This window comes from Heloderma suspectum, chromosome 6 (genome assembly GCF_057233095.1).
Source record: "Heloderma suspectum isolate Gila_16-S chromosome 6, 16-S_ref, whole genome shotgun sequence".
NCBI classification, from domain to species: domain Eukaryota; kingdom Metazoa; phylum Chordata; class Lepidosauria; order Squamata; family Helodermatidae; genus Heloderma; species Heloderma suspectum.
Window position 1 is genome coordinate 124295910 of NC_139463.1, and position 15914 is coordinate 124311823.

Here is a 15914-nt window from a genome sequence, read left to right on the forward strand (position 1 = left end):
GACTCGCTTCTTATTCAGTGTGGTCCAGCCAAAGGTGACTCAGAAATTACCATAATGCATAGAACTGCTCCTCCTTGAAAGCTGACTGCCCTTCCAGATTCTGAAGGACTGAGGCTCCAAGGGATTGTAACCGCCACACACTCCCAATCCAGAATGGGAGAGGTGGGCAGGTGGGAAGGAGAAAGTCTCCGCTTCCAAAACCCTAGAAATTTTATGACTGCTGGGGAAAGGACCACATACCACTCAACCTCAGGTGCCAGGGACAAGATGTACCTTTAAAAGTCTACGTGCCCAGAAATGTTTCCATGGGGGATAAATTATTCAGAAGATAAAATAGAACTAATGGCTTACGTGAAAGCCAGAAAGTCGAAGGACTCACACCCATCTGGAAAAAGGAGGGTGGGATTTGAAACTAGGCAAACTGATTTGGAAATGGGAGCTTAAAAGTGGGATACTAGGAAGGGGGGCTTCAAGATGGCAACAAGAGGCATAAACAGCTTGGGGTAGGTGGGAACCCATCAGTGGAGCTGTTCTGTTGGCTTTGTGCCATGTTAACTAGGTGCCTGAAAGCATCTCTGTGTATATGAATCATCAAGAAAACTACAGGCATCTGGTCATGAATAATGGAGCAGGCCTAGTGCTCTCAATCCTTGCCTCCTTAAATTCCCCTCCTGCTTCTTCTCATCCTGCAGCACAAAAGGGTCACACTCCCCTTATTCGAAAGGGAATGTGCTTTTCTTTCTCCCCTTTCCCTAAGTGGGCAGAATCCCCCAGTTCCATCAAGAATTACACACTCCATCTTCATAATCAGGAGGAGGAACCTTGTAACTCCAGAAATCCCCAAATAAACCCCATCACACCACTTTGCTGAATCCAGTTTAGCTCCGGAAAGATCTACAGACAGCCCTTGTCAAAGCTCTCCAAATCTGTAGCATTCTCTCTCTCTCTCTCTCTCTCTCTCTCTCATGGGAACAGGGTAGGCTCCTCTACATCCTAGTATTATTTTTATTACAGCAGCTCCATCTATCAGCTCAACTTGCTTCTCCTTTCAAGGTCATAGCTGAGTACTAGGAAATTAAATTTGGTTTCTATCAGGCGAGGCCCAAATGTAATGCATTACACACACGCGCACACCCCAATGACTCTCAATTTTAAAAGGCCCAGCATTTGAGTCCAAGGCCTCCTGCACATAAGGTGAGCCATCTGCCTTTTGCCCTATGAAGCCTGGCTTTTCTATACTCTGCATCATTTTTCTATACTAGTGTTTGTAGCCCCGAACTGTATTCATCTTTGTGCAGCTGGTTATTCATGCTCCCATTTCACAGATGAGAAATTGAGGCCACTCCAGTTGCAGAATAGGGATCACAAGTTGCCATGGCAACCCATTTGCCAACAAGCACCCCATTACTATAGTCCTTCATCCATGAAACTCTTATCTGTCCCCTTATGGGCCTCTCCATTAACTGTATCACCAGCTTCACCCTGTTTGTTCCTCATAACCCCCTCCCCTTCCTTCTACAAATTCTCCTTTTCTGTTGGGGCCCACACATGTTTTTCTGCCTCCACCTTTCCTACAAGCCGTGTGACTTCCAGGGAGCCAAGAAACATGGCTACCTTTGACATGAGTAGCTTCTTACCTTCCATCTTGTTTTAGATCGCCAGCATAGGCAGGAATCTAACATAGGGTTGCTGCCACATTTAATACCCACACCCCTGAAAGGCTCCTGTGTTTATAACAGCAGATAAGACAAGCAGAAATGTAGGGTTGACCAGTAAAAAACGAACAAACGAATACCCGCCATGTCTTTAACAACAGGCTGATCTACAGAAGTTAAGCAATGGGAGCTTTTGTCCCCAATACAGATGGGCAATATTGAGGAACGGATATTTAATTTCCACTTGTTCACACAGCTCTTAAAGGCATGGGAGCTACAGATAAAAAGATAAAAAGGGGGCAACCACGGTCCAACATAACCATGACTGTTGACGGGCCAACAAATATGGCCATATTTAATGTGCGTGGCTAATTCACTGTTCTTGATGTAAGTGACGATTTCAGAGGGAAGAGTTCTTGCTTTTCACCTACACTTTCTTATGGTGCTAGGAAATGAGCAGCCATGTACCTCATTTTGTGCCTTATCACGCCTGGGTTATCTGTGTCTCTCACAGCTTGCACTTGGTCACAAAAAAGGCCAGGATAGGTAATGGTGTGGATCAGCTACACCATTACCTATTTTAGCTTTCTAAATTTTTATCTTTGCTGTTTTAAATCTGTATTTTAAACTCCTGCACTGCTGCTAGGTTTTATTGTGGTTGTATTGTTATATTGTGGTTTTAATGTTCTATATATTTTAAATTGTTTTATTGTGTGTTGTTTGGTTTTAATTTTTGTGAACCGCCCAGAGAGCTTTGGCTATTGGGCGGTATAGAAATGAAATGAAATGAATGAATGAATGAATAAATAAATAAATATAAGCTAGGCCCAATTGACCTCCTTACCAAATTCATCAGTGTCAGCCTAAAGAATCTATAGACTGCTTAATTGCCTATTTCCCCTCCTGAAATGGAGTCTTGCCCAGAGGTCAATGGGCAGTTAAACAATCTCCCCTATTGGGGTGGATTGTAAGCCACAGAATCAGAGCTTTTCTACATGATGCATTTATTTGTTGTTTTTGCTTTGCTGGACATTGTTTTAACGTGGATTATGATAATTAAAAATGCTTGGTTACTTACTGGAACAAATGTTCACTGCTCTTGCTATAAGATTGCAGTAATCAAACACTGATGTTTGTGATTCCTTACTCACAGTTGTTTATGGGTTCTTTAGATGACTTGTGATCCTCCAGTTTCACTCCTGTTTTTTAAGAGCACTTTCCTGCTTCTTTTTTTTTTTTTAGAGCGGGGAAAACAGGGTATTTAATTTCCACTTGTTCACACAAGGTATTTTCCTTGTTTTCTACAAGGTAGAAAAGGTATTTTCCTACTTGTGTAATTGCGATATTCTGCTCTAGCATAGTGCCACCGAGACATTATGTAGCAGAAAAGCAGGAAAGGAAAAGCTCTCTATGTAGAGCTTGGATCTCAAATCTGTGACAAAACCAAAAGTAGATACAGCGGTTTAACAGCCTCGTGTAGAAAAGCTCTCAATCAATCAATCAAAAATGTGAAAGAACCAATCTGAAAAAGATGAATTTCAGAACTTATTCCAAAGAGCTAAACCAAAAGTCCACCCCAGCCTTCTCTCTCCATTGTACTTAGAATCCTCCCTATGAAAGGCAAGTGTACTGGAAGCAGTTGAAAGCTGGGGGGGGGGGGGAGTTGCACTGGAAGACCTCCCAGATCACTCCCAACTCAGTGATTTTATGATTCTAAGATTGGGGTTTGGACAGGATATTACCATAACAGCCTTGGTGTGGTTGATGTCTCTCAATGGCGGTCTTAGGAAGGGCTAGGAAATGCCTGAATTAATATATGCCTTTCTCTTTCCCTCCACTTGTTAGCCAGGGGGAGCGGGGCAGGTGTCTGTGTAAAAGAAAACAAAAAGACAAGCCTGTGTGTGTGTTTTCAGAGCCAGCCCAAGACATTTTGCTGGCTCAGACCAAGAACAAGATGGCGTTCCCTCCTATTCCATATACAAAAGCCAACTGGACTGGCAGTTTGCCTTCAACACTGAGGATGGGAGAACATCACTGCACCTGAAGGCAGCAAGCTAACCTAGGGGTGTAGAGCTGGCTGGGAGGCACACAGTTTATCCTCTAACACTTTGCTGCCGCCTCCTAGCATCTGCCGCCTGGGGCGACTACTTCACTCTGCTTAGTGGTAGGGCTAGCCCTGATACTTTTGTCAGACAGAGGCAGACTGAGAGTTGAGTTTTGGTCTCTGAAAAGCTAACAGGTGTCTCCCTGGAGATCTGATGTGGGAGCAGTGGATTTGGGACAATCTGTTGAATGTTTAAGCTGGACCTCTGCCTCTGCTCAACCTGTATATTTGTCAATAAACACAAGTACTGTAAAATGCCATAAACCTCCTGTAACCTTCTTCCAAAGGGTATCAAACCTGGGTAAATGCTGCATCCCTGGAACGTTTCACTACTTGGAGAAATGAGGTGGACATAACACTAGAAGGAATTAAAGTGAAAACTCAGACAAGAAGAGGGCTGGAGACACTTTGCAATGCATTGAAAGCATGCTGGCTGGGGAATGCTGGGAGTTGTAGGACTTTTTTTCTATCTAAACACGGATAGGCTTATGCCCTTAGTTATTTTGCTCACTGTATGAGCCTTCGCCCTTATTGACAACTACAGTGCTGGGCTTTAAAAGTTGGACTGCTTGATGAGTGAGAAGGAGGACTGCTGACAGGAGAGGAGTAAGAATCTTGTTATTCACTGAATGATTGGAATGCCTTTGGTTTATAAATACGAATGACAAAGAATAAATGTTTGCAAACCCATTCCTATGCATGTTTACTCAGATGTAAATCTCATTGATTGTTTTAAAATTAAGAAGCACATCCAAGTAAATGTTTATCCTACTGCTAACCAATAGGCAGAGCTTAAATAATTGATTGATACAAAGTTAGAAAGAGCCAATCAGAAAAATAATTCAGGTAATACAATTTGCCAACAGGGGACACAGAAAAAAAGAGACTGCAATTGAACAAATTAGAACATAAGAAGTGCTCTGCTGGATCAGACCAAGGGTCCATCTAGTCCAGCATTTTGCTTCCCACAGTGGCCAATGGAGGGGGAAAATACCACTTGCATTGTTAGCATGGGAATATCTTGCTGAGTTGCTGAGAGTCATGGAGGCAAAAGGACGTGATTGAATTAGTGCTAGAAGGTAGTGATTGAATTAGTGCTAAAAGACGGTGGCTGATTAACTTACTGCTCATGAGTCACAATGCCTAGCAGGGCCTTTGTCTCTGGAAAATGGAAAAGTTCCTCTGAAGGAAGTTTGTAGCCCCTTGACTCAGCGCTGTACCAAATACTGACCAAAGCTTAAGTCATGTGCCTTCTTTACTGTTTATATAAATACCAAAGTCGCCTATTGTTCTGGGTCCCGCCCCGAGGGGCTGCGTTGGCAACTCTTGACTGCACCACACCTTGATGTTCTGGTAATAAACATCCACTCAAACAAAAGTCAGTGTCTGTTCTCTGGCCGAGCTCAGCAGGAGGGTAAAATTCTGCAACAGAATGTGGATGTCCCACTGAGATCTCAACTCCACCAGAGCCGCTTGCTGCTTGCTGCTTGCTGCTTGCTGCTGGTCCATTGCTGTCCTGGGTTATGTAGGTTTTAGAAAAATGGAACTGGTATATCAGGGATGATCCAAGCAAACAATTTCCCATAACCAGGAAGTTTGACATGGACAGGTTGGTGCACCTGAGGAGAACCCTGAAGGGGCAAGGCACCAGAATCCCGCAAGACCAGTGGGACGCTTACAATATGTGAATGCATTCTTTGGTTAGCATACTGAGATGTCAAAGAGATTATATAGGTCCCGGACAGTGGAGTCTTAAGGACTCCCAGGTCAAATTTTAAAAAATCAGAGAAAAGCCACAGAAATGTAGAGAAGAACTAGAAACAGTAATCACTTGTTATAATTGGCTGACATGAACTAACTCATGTGAGTTATTTTGCCCCAAGAAGTACGTGCTAGATTATATGAACAAGCAAAGTGGCCAAATCAAGAACCAGCTAATGTTAATATTCTAGACCAAGCACGCATCAAACTCCTAGGATCCCTGAAATTTGTCTGCAGAAAACTGAAATCGTCAATTATAAACAAAGCAAAGGCGGTAGACTGAGGTGTCGCAAAACGTAATGAACATTGCGATCAGAAGGGGGCGGTCAGCAAAGAGACGGGATGAGGAGAGCCCCGCCTGGGTTGCTGCCACTTTTGTGGCTAAGTTGAGCATTAGAAAAATAAGGGTCCCCACTGGCCTGGCCAGCCGATGGAAACACTTCACACATCCCAGCTGCTTCCTCCTGCTGCTCCTCCTCCTCAGAACTAGTATTATAGTACTTTCCTTGGTTCTGTAGCCACAAGGTTTTCTCCCTGTCTGCAAGCATTGCAGTGGCTGCCCTCCTTGTTCAAGCGTCTGAAAATATTGTGATAAGTTCTCCTTCAACTCTTCGTGTATGACACTCAGTAGAGAAGTGCTTTTATATCTGTATTTGTGGCTATGGTTCCTGCCATGTGGGTAGGTGGGTGAGCTTTTTACTCCTCCTTGTCATCAAATGCCTGCCCTTTGGGTCAGCTAGACAGACTGTACTATATGCCGCCCAAAAGCTACAACAGCAGCAGCTTCTCCCATGTAAAGATCAAGATGCAATGACTGTGTATGACTGGCGATGGAGAGTGAGTGTTGGCTAGGGACCGTCTGTATTGTTATGTATTGGCTAATATGTTTAAACATGTATTGTAGCTTAGGCCCAACCTTCTGTGTGTACCAGTAAGTGTTACTTCACCGTCAGGGTGGAGACTGAGCCCAAAGAGCCCCAGGGCAATTCTGATTCTGAGGAAGAACAGCAATCCATGGGAGAGGAGCTCGCTCATCCTGCCAGCATTCCTGGGATAGATAGTGACCCTGGCAGTGAGAGAGCGCTGGAGGGGGGGCTTGCTGGACGCTTGGTGCAGACGCAGGGAGTGACGATGGAGGATGCCGAAAGGAGGTGCTCCACTCGTTTGGCGCTCAAACAACAGTCACGTCCGGAGGACCCAAGGGAAAGAGGGAGGATCTCTCCATAGCCCATAAGTTCAAAGTCTTCCTGCGGTTCTCCTTCAAACGGGGACCAACTGCCTTACCTGGAGCTTAGGCTACTCTGCTATCTTTCCCCAGTGCAGTTCCTTGCTTAGTCACTAGTGATTAGTATCTGTAAGAGTCATAACGGAATAAAGCCTTAGAAAGAATCCTCATCGTCTGTGTCCTGAGTTGGCTATTGGAGGGGGCTGCAAGAGGCAGCTAGGGTGCTCCTGACATTCACAAAGAAGTAAATGCAAGCTAAACTGAATGTTGAAGGATGCTGCATGTGCTAGAATGATGCTGTTGAGATGGGAATGAGATTTTAATGTGGTCTAAGCAAATGTAAACTTTTATTGAAAGTCATTGGTGGGATATATTTGTACACTGAGGTTAACAGTGGATTTGAAATCCTATGTATTATGCTTTATCCCATTATATTGGTTATTATTTTCTTGCTTTGTCTTTTTTGCTTTGTACGTAGCCTAGCAAGCTTAATGATATATGATTTGTTTTAATTGTTTAATGAACAACTGCATATAGAATCTGTGAAAATTCAAAGGGTGGAGTGTATCTGATTTGGTTTAAGAAGAATGATGGGCAGTCATGTGAATTTGCCCAGAATCATATGCAGTGTTTTATAGCACAAGTACACTGATTTGCTAGGAAGCCAGCAATTTTCAGGATTGTAGAGTTCATTCTTATAGCTGTATTTACATACAGTGAAGGCCATACTTTTTGCCACCAACAGAAGCTACAACAATGCACAGTAGTGGTTCTTCATACTGTGTACCTTTTAACCAATAAGGGATGCTTTTTTCTGTACAGTGAGAAACTTATTTTGCTGCCAAAGGAGAAAGGCCTTGGGAAAGAGGGGAGCGAGCAGCATGTTCTTTCACACAAAAGATAGATACAACTCAGAAAGACTGGTATGCTCCTGGATTTGATGCAGTAGCCCAGCAATATTGCCAATCTTGCTCAATCAGCCTAGATCACAATGTGGGGAAAACGTGTGAGGGTTCAGCAAGCAGCCCATCCTCCGCTGTGGAGGATGTAAATATTCAGTTTGTAAATATTCAGATTGATTTTATCCAGATGCCAAAATGCTATAATTACCAATATGTGCTTGTGATAGTTGCCATGTTTTCCAAGTGGGTTAATTTACAGGCCAAGTCACGCAAGAACTGTGTAAAGACCTGTGTAAAGACCTGAGAATCAAACAGAATCTGCACTGCCCTTCCCCTCTGCAGTCAGCAGCTAGAGAGACAAAATGGAATCTTAAAGAATGAACTGTTAAAATTGTGTGACGAGCTAGAGCTCAAATGGCCAGATTCCCATAGTAGGGTAATAAGAGTTACACCCTGTATAAAGTCCACATCTAATATTTCCGAGTGGGTTAAGTCCCTGTTGAAGTGTCTTATTGTTAGTATTATTTTTCTCATAGTCATATATGTATTCATATTCATATTTATCACAACTTGTGATCTGTGCCTGTAAATGTTGTATCTCAAGGACCAGCAAGTCCTTGCAAACTATGCCCGCCACCGAAATGAAGTTGTTAATAATGAACGAAATGGAAAGAGAGTGGAAAAGAAAAGAGGACGTTTTGAAACTTATGGTAATAAAGTCTAAAAGTTGGCCAGGAGCCTTCCTGATGGAGTAGGCCCTGGCCAAAAGGAGCGACTGAAGTGGAAAAATACCACTTGTGTTGTTAGCACGGGAATGTGTTGCTGAGGTGCCGAGAGTCATGGAGGCAAAAAAGACACAGTGACTGGATTAGTGCTAGAAGGTAGTGATTGAATTAGTGCTAAAGGACGGTGGCTAATTAACTTACTGTGCATGAGTCACAATGCCTAGCAGGGCCTTTGTCTCTGGAAACCGGAAAATTTCCTCTGAAGGAAGTTTGTAGCCCCTTGACTCAGCGCTGCACCAAAAACTGACCAAAGCTTATGTCATGTGCCTTGTTCACTTGTTTAAATAAATACCAAGGCAGCTTCGTCTATTGGGCGGTATAGAAATGAAATGAACAAATAAATAATAAATAAATACCAAAGTCGCCTATTGTTCTGGGTCCAGTCCTGAGGGGCCACGTTGGCAAGTCTTGACTGCACAATGCCTTGGTGTTCTGGGAATAAACATCCGCTCAAACCAAAGTCGATGTCTGTTCTCTGGCCGATCCTAGCAGAAGGGTAAAATTCTGCAACACCAACCAGATGCCTCTGAGAAGTTCACGAGCAAGCAGAGGTGGCTCTATATCTGTGGTGGATGGGGCAATGGCCCTCTGCCTCTCCCCTGTTGATTTTCAGCAGAGAAATCCCCCCACAACCAGGTACATTTGCTCCAATGCACAGCTTGCACCTGCCAAGTGCCACACATGATCTTCTCCTGCCCTCCTCTGATTGAAGAATACTGAGTATCTGCCCCCCCGCCCTCTGTCCCACCAGCCCCAATTTGCATCAGCCACCACTGCAAGCAAGGCATTCAGTGCCTTCCTTACTGGAAAGGTGGTATTATGCAACGACAAAGGAGAGGGCTTTTTCGGTGGTGGCACCCCGGCTGTGGAAAGCCCTCCTTAAGGAGGTGTATCTGCCACCTACTTTACAACCCTTTTGGTGCCCGGTTGTTAAGATGTTTTTATTTCCCCAAATGCATTGAGAAATGGTGTCTCCTGTTGTATGTTTTTAGTTGCTACTTTATGTTATCATTAGTTATGGTTTTATTGTACATTTTTGGGTTTTATGATATAAATGTTTTACTTTTAGGTTTGCTGTTCATCTCCCTGGAATATATTGGATAAAGAGCAGTATACATGTTTTAATTACTTCTTCTTTTTTAAGGGAACAGCTGTCTCCCACTGTTACTCCCTAGCAACTGATGTGCAAAGTATACTACCTCTGAATAGGGAGGTGCAATTTAGCCATCATAGCTGCTGGTAGATCTTTCCTCCTCCTCCTCCTCCTCTGTGCATTTGTCTAATCCCCTTTTAAAGCCATCTATGCCGAAAGTTCCTGCCACGCTTTGTGGCAACAAATTTCAAAATTAATGACACATTGTGCGAAAGAACAAAAACAAAACAAAACGAATAAGCAAGTACATACCCTGCAAATGAAAAAGGAGTCTTTTGAACAAATCTTTCAGAGACTCCTGGCTGTGATTCCATGCCCAGTTACCTGGGACTGGGAGTAAGCATCGTTGAACTCAATGGGGCTGACATCTTGAGTAGTCATGCATACATGACTACACAGTAAGTAAAAGGAAAAAAAGGTCTTCCTATAATCCTGTTTTCTTTTTATAACATGCCCATTAGGTTATAATATAAATAGTTATACACCAGCCTTGAGTGCATGGAAACAAAGGATGCTTCTAGATAGTACTGCAAATTAAAAGGCATTGTGCAGCTATTCCATATTTCTCTCTTTAACAGATTTTTGTGGAGGAAAAAAAAATGGAAAAAGCAGTGGGGAAACACAGGAGAGTTACAAATGGAAGATGATGACATCTGGATCCTGCAGTAAAATTCCCAGGGCAACTGCAAGTTAAAAGTCTCATCTGGAAACACACACAGTCAGTACATAAAGGTAGTAAACAGCCCTGTGCATATTTTCTAGCTTGACTTTTATTCAATGGGACTCGCGTGTAAGCGCGTATAGGATGGTGGGCCCAAGGCTGCCCCTTGGCATAAGCCCCACTGAAGATAGCATGGGACTTACTTTTGAGTAAGCATGCAGCGAGTCAAGGAACACAGGGTGTGTTCAATAACCCATGTACTAGATGGGGGAACTCTCTTCGTGCAAGGATGCAAAGGCCTGCCAAACATTTATTCAACTTAAACATTCAGTGCTAAAGATATAGTGTTGGACTTCAGCTATGGGGAACTTCCTGTGCCTTTCAAAGGCAGACAGAAATTCACCAGGTATAGCGTTCTCTACCACTGAGGGAAGGGCTGCGTACTTTGTCACGGCAGCAGCTTAGCTGGACTTTCAAGGACCACACTGACATGATCTGCACTCGCAAAAGCTTTATTTAAGATGGAGTATGGACATCGCAATGAGTCCCTCCTCTACAATTGAGTGACCCTGAGTGGAGCTTCCAGTTATTTACCATAGGCAGTGGTAAATAACTTGCACCGAACTACATTCTTCCATGATCTCCCCTACCTGTATTTGCTATTCATCATTGTGGTTTCTCATAGAAAGCAATAATGCGTTACGCTTCTCTACTTGAAGCCTAGACATAAATCCATAAAGGTCATGATGACAGGAAAATGCTAGCTTGACCACAAGCTCTATAGGAAACTGCAGAAACCCACAAACTACATCTTGTTATTATCTACCTTCTCTCCAAGCAAAAACTTTTCAGTAAGTATTCTGCCTTGCATTCTTGCCCTAATCTTATTATAGCTGCTAATAAAATGGAGTCTCTTTGGCCAAAGCTAAATGTCCATTACAGCCATGAGAACTTGTTTGATTTCTACATACCAAACTGCTTTCGAAGACACAGGACCACTGCCCCCCCTATTTTTAAACATTATGTTCTTTATAGAGCATTTTTATTTTCCTAGGCTTTTGTTGTTGTTGTTCAGTCCTTAAGTCGTGTCCGACTCTTCGTGACCCCATGGACCACAGCACGCCAGGCCTTCCTGTCCTGCGCTCTCTCCCGGAGCATGCTCAAGTCCATATTCATTGCATCGGTGATGCTATCTAGCCATCTCATCCTCTGCTGTCCCCTTCTCCTTTTGCATCTTTCCCAGCATCAGGGTCTTTTCCAGGGAGTTTTCTCTTCACATTAGGTGGCCAAAATATTTGAGCTTCAGCTTCAGTATCTGTCCTTCCAATGAGCAGTCAGGGTTGATTTCCTTTAGGATTGACTGATTTGACCTCCTTGCAGTCCAGGGGACTCGTAAGTCTTCTCCAGCACCACAGTTCAAAAGCATCAATTCTTCAGCGCTCAGCCTTCCTTATAGTCCAGCTCCCAAAGGGAAAACCATAGCTTTGATTATACGAATCTTTGTTGGCAAGGTGATGTCTCTGCTTCTTACTATGCTGTCTAGGTTTGCCATAGCTTTCCTCCCAAGGAGCAAGCGTCTTTTAATTTCATGGCTACAGTCACTGTCTGTGGTGATCTTGGAGCCCAAGAAAATAAAAACTGTCACTGCTTCCATTTCTTCCCCTTCTATATGCCAGGAAGTGATGGGGCCAAGTGCCATGATCTTAGTTTTTTTTAATGTTGAGTTTCAAACCAGCTTTTGCACTCTCCACTTTCACCCTCAACAAGAGGCTCTTTAGATCCTCTTCACTTTCTGCCATTAGGGTGGTATCGTCTGCGTATCTGAGGTTGTTGATAATTCTCCCAGCAATCTTAATTCCGACCTGTGATTCATCCAACCCGGCTTTTCTCATGATGTACTCTGCATATAAATTAAATAAGCAGGGCGACAGTATATAGTCTTGTTGTACTCCTTTCCCAATTTTGAACCACTCGGTTGTTCCATGTCCGGTTCTTACTGTTGCTTCTTGTCCCTCGTACAGGTTTCTCAGGAGACAGGTAAGGTGGTCTGGTACTCCCATCTCTTTCAGAATTTGCCACAGTTTGTTGTGATCCACACCATCAAAGGCTTTAGCGTAGTCAATGAAGCAGAAATAGACGTTTTTCTGGAATTCTCTTGCTTTCTCCATGATCCAGCGAATGTTGGCGATTTGATCTCTAGTTCCTCTGCCTCTTCGAAACCCAGCTTGTACTTCCGGTAGTTCTCGGTTCACATGCCGCTGAAGCCTAGCTTGTAGGATTTTGAGCATAACCTTGCTGGCATGTGAAATGAGCGTAACTGTACGGTAATTTGAACACTCTTTGGCATTGCCCTTCTTTGGAATTGGAATGTAAACTGACCTTTTCCAGTTTTGTGGTCACTGTTGAGTGTTCCAAATGTGTGTTGGCATATTGAGTGCAGCACTTTAACAGCATCATCTTTTAGGATTTTAAATAGCTCAGCTGGAAGACTGTCATCTCTGCTAGCTTTGTTGTTAGTAATGCTTCCTAAGGCCCACTTGACTTCACTCTCGAGGATGTCCGGCTCAAGTTCAGTGACCGCACTATCATGGCTATCAGGGACATTCAGATCTTTCCTGTATAATTCTTCTGTGTATTCTTTCCACCTCTTCTGAATCTCATCTGCTTCTGTTAGGTCCCTGTCTTCTTTGTCCTTTATCATGCCTGTTTTTGCACAAAATGTTCCCTTGAGATCTCCTATTTTCTTGAAAAGATCTCTAGTCTTTTCTATTCAGTTGTTTTCCTCGATTTCTTTGCATTGTTCATTTAAGAAGGCCTTCTTGTCTCTCCTTGCTATTCTCTGGAACTCTGCATTCAGTTGGATATATCTTCCCCTTTCTCCCTTGCTTTTCGCTTCCCTTCTTTCCTCAGCTACTTGTAAAGCCTCATCAGACAGCCACTTGGCTTTCTTGCATTTCTTTTTCTTTGGGATGGATTGAGTTGCTGCCTCCTGAACAATGTTACAGACCTCCATCCATAGTTCCTCAGGCACTCTGTCTATCAGGTCTAATCTCTTAAATCTATTTGTCACCTCCACTGTATATTCATAAGGGATATGATTTAGGTCATACCTGAATGGTTTAGTGGTTTTCCCGACATTCTTCAATTTAAGCTGAATTTTTGCAAGAAGCAGCTCATGATCTGAGCCACAGTCAGCTCCAGGTCTTGTTTTTACTGACTGTATGGAGCTTCTTCATCTTTGGCTGCAAAGTACATAATCAATCTGATTTCGATATTGACCATCTGGTGATGTCCACGTGTAGAGTCGGCTCTTGTGCTGTTGGAAAAGAGTGTCTGCTATGATTGGCATGTTCTCTTGGCAGAACTCTATTAGCCTTTGTCCTGCTTCATTTTGTACACCAAGGTCATGCTTGCCTGTTATCCCCGTGATTTCTTGACTTCCTACTTTAGCATTCCAATCCCCTATGATGAAGAGGACATCTTTTGTTGGTGTTAATTCTAGAAGGTGTTGTAGGTCTTCATAGAACCGATCAACCTCAGCTTCTTCGGCCTCAGTGGTTGGGGCATAGACTTGAATTACTGTGATGTTGAATGGTTTGCCTTGGATTCGTACTGAGATCATTCTGTCGTTTTTGAGATTGTAACCCAGTACTGCTGTTCCTACCCTTTTGTTGACTATGAGTGCTACTCCATTTCTTCTAAGGGATTCTTGCGCACAGTAGTAGATATGATGGTCACCTGAATTAAATTCGCCCATGCCTGTCCATTTCAGTTCGCTGATTCCCAAGATGTCGATGTTCAGTCTTGCCATCTCATGTTTGACCACCTCCAGCTTACCTTGATTCATTGATCTTACATTCCAGGTTCCTAAACAATATTGTACTTTACAGCATCGGACTTTCTTTTCACCACCAGACACATCCACAGCTGAGTGTCCTTTCAGCTTTGGCCCAGCCGCTTCACTCTTTCTGGCGCTACTTGGAAATTCCCTCTGCTCTTCCCCAGTAGTATATTGGACACCTTCCGACCTGAAGGGCTCATCTTCCGGCGTCATCTCTTTTAGCCTTGTGATACGTTCCATGGGGTTTTCTTGGCAAGAATACTGGAGTGGGTTGCCATTTCCTTCTCCAGTGGACCACATTTTGTCAGAACTCTCTGCCATGACCTGTCCGTCTTGGGTGGCCCTGCACGGCATAGCTTATGGCTTCACTGAGTTACGCAAGCCCCTTCGCCACAACAAGGCAGTGATCCATGAAGGGGTAGGCTTTTTTGCCCTTCAGTTTTAAAAATTGCATTAGTGCATTTTTAGATCTTTGCACTCCTGTTAGCTTTTATCTTGATTATTACTTTGGTTTTATTCTGTTTTAAACTTATGTTTTTCTATTGTGTTTTACTGTTATTGTATTTTATGGTCTTGTAAACCACACAGAGTGTTTTGGCTAATGCGCAGTATAGAAATGCAATAAATAAATACAATGTAACTTTCTATATTTTTTGTTTTCCAAACACTGCAACAAAAGGGAACATTTGATTTTATTTTAACTGTTTTATTATTACATTATTTATGTATCATTATTTATAATTTATTGTTATTTACGATTATATAATTATTGTATTAACTATTTATAATTTATTAAAAGTAAGACATTATTTATAATTATATATTATTTATTATTACAATATTAATTGCAATGTATTTCCTCCGCTCCTTCTCAGCACATGGAGGATTCGACGAAAGGCAACAGAAAATCTGAAGTTGCGATGGAGAACTATTAAGACTGTAGCCCTTTGATCTGTACAATCATTAGAAAAAGACTATAGGAAGCTGCCGACCAATAAAATAGAGAAGGCAAGAAATGCCGTTAAACGTCCTTTCCAATAGCCATACAGCTGTTAGAGATATTAGCCAATCAGAAATTGCAGCTTCAAACGGCCTCAGAGAAAAGGACATTTTACCAATCAAAGTAGAACGAAAGGAACTTCAGTTTGGCCAATAGAAAAGCCACTCTGTATGATTGGCAGAGCTCCAGCCAATTGCATGAGACTAATGGTAGTTGGGTTCATTGGCCCAAGGCATGGTAGGATACCCAATGAAGTTATCAGTATGTGTGATTGGCAGGTACTATTTTACCCAATAAGCACATAGGGACGGCCAATTTTTTTTTTTTTAAAGTTGTTATTTAATTGATATACCCAATCATGTATCTCAATCCGATTGATTGAAGTATCGAGGCAGGCGCGGAAAAGGCGGGACAAGATATCTAACTGTCCAATAACCACCCTTCACTCTTGTTCTTCCGTGAACCGATCAATCCTTTTCTAGAACCAAATAGACTGACGGGCGGCTCTTCCATTCTGCACCGCGCCGGGGAAGGCGGAGGCGGGACACTTTGTGCGCTGCCCAATCAGACAGGAGCGCGGTCCGGGCGGCGACAAGATCCAACCACCATTCCACATAGCAAATTTGCCTCCCCTCGCTCTCGCCCAGTCGCAGGCCGAAAGCTTTTAAATGACGTTTCGGCTGCGCCAATGGCTCGTGAGCAGGAGGGCGCGAGGCGTAGGGCTGTCTCCTGACCAATGGGAGAGGGGCCGCGGAACGTGGAGCGGGCCAATGGGAGCGGCGGCGAGCGCGTAACCAATCAGAGCGCGGCGGCGGGCGGCTAGTGCG